Below are 1,506 nucleotides of genomic sequence, written 5' to 3' on the forward strand. Positions count from 1 at the left end.
CTGTGCCCCCATAGCCAAGGCTTTTTTTTTTTTTTTCCTTTCTTAGATGAGGGTTCTGTTTTACCTTGCTGATTCACTGTTGCTGATTCTTTTATATTTTTATTCTTTCTAATAAATCTTTTATTTTTCTAATTTTATTTTATTCTTTATACTTTGTTAGTGATCTATCTCTCCTTTTAGCTTGTTCCCCCCCCACCTTTTTTTCTTTTTTCTGCTGTGGTTTTATTTTACCTTGTTGCAGTTGTTTCAACTATAGTTTTATTTTTCCTGATATACTTTTTATCTTTCTAATTTTACTTTGTTCTTTACTCTTTGATATCGTACAGTTCCTTTTTTTCTTTTTCTCTCTCTTTTTTTTTTTAACCATGCCATGAAGCTTGCAGGATCTTGGTTTCCAGGCCATAGGTCAGGCTGAGCTCCTGTGGTGGGAGCTCTGAGTCCAAACCACTGGACTACCAGAGAACCTCAGACCCCAGAGAATATCAGTTGCAGTGAGGCCTCCTGAAGTCCTCATTTCAGCACCAAGACCCAGCTCTATCTAACTGCCTGCAAACTCCAGTGCTGGATGTCTCAGGCCAAACAACCAGTAAGACAAGAATACAGCACCACCCATCAAAAAAAAAGGAAACGACAAAAGTATGTTACAGACGAAGGAGCAAGGTAAAAACCTTCAAGACCAAATAAATGAAGACAAAATAGGCAACCTACCTGAAAAAGAACTCAGGTAATGATAGTAAAGATGATCCAAAATCTTGGGAACAGAATGGAGAAAATACAAAAAACATTTAACAAGGATCTAGAAGAAAGAAAGCGTAAACAAACAGTGATGAACAACGCAACTACTGAAATTAAAAATACTCTAGAAGGACTCAATAACAGAATAACTGAGGCAGAAGAACGGATAAGTGAGCTGGAAGATAAAATGGTGGAAATAACTGCTAGGAAGCAAAATAAAGAAAAAAAAATGAAAAGAATTGAGGACAGTCTCAGAGACCTCTGGGACAAAATTAAACACACCAACATTCGAATCATACGGGTCCCAGAAAAAGTAGAAAAAAAAAAAAGGGTCTGAGAAAATATTTGAAGAGATTATACTCGAAAACTTCCCTAACATGGGAAAGGAAATAGTCAAGTACCAGAAGTGCAGAAAGTCCCATACAGGGTAAACCCAAGGAGAAACACGCTGAGACATATATTAATCAAATGAACAAAAATTAAATGCAAAGAAAAAATATTAAATGCATCAAGGGAAAAGCAACAAATAACATACAAGGAAATCCCCACAAGGTTTTCAGCTGATTTTTCAGCAGAAACTCAACAGGCCAGAAGGGAGTAGCAGGATATATTTAAAGTGATGAAAGGAAAAATCCTACAACCAAGATTACTCTACCCAGTAAGGATCTCATTCAGATTTGATGGAGAAATCAAAAGCTTTACAGACAAGCAGAAGCTAAGAGAATTCAGCACCACCAAACCAGCTTTACAACAAACACTAAAGGAACTTCT

General features: G+C 36.5%; 1 protein-coding gene across 8 annotated transcripts in view; it reads right to left on the reverse strand.

The window, feature by feature from the left end:
• Window positions 1-1,506, reverse strand: part of VPS26C (VPS26 endosomal protein sorting factor C) — a 102,344-nt gene that overhangs the window by 83,728 nt on the left and 17,110 nt on the right. Inside the window, exon 1 of one of the 8 annotated variants that reach the window (XM_055086408.1) lies at window positions 709-1,088. The exons of the other annotated variants lie outside the window; for them this stretch is intronic. The gene's annotated coding sequence lies outside the window, so the exon portion shown is untranslated. Of the gene's footprint in view, window positions 1-708; window positions 1,089-1,506 lie in introns of those variants that run through there. 8 annotated transcript variants of the gene reach the window in all.

The sequence above is a fragment of the Physeter macrocephalus genome, chromosome 8 (genome assembly GCF_002837175.3).
Source record: "Physeter macrocephalus isolate SW-GA chromosome 8, ASM283717v5, whole genome shotgun sequence".
In the NCBI taxonomy this organism is placed as follows: Eukaryota; Metazoa; Chordata; class Mammalia; order Artiodactyla; family Physeteridae; genus Physeter; species Physeter macrocephalus.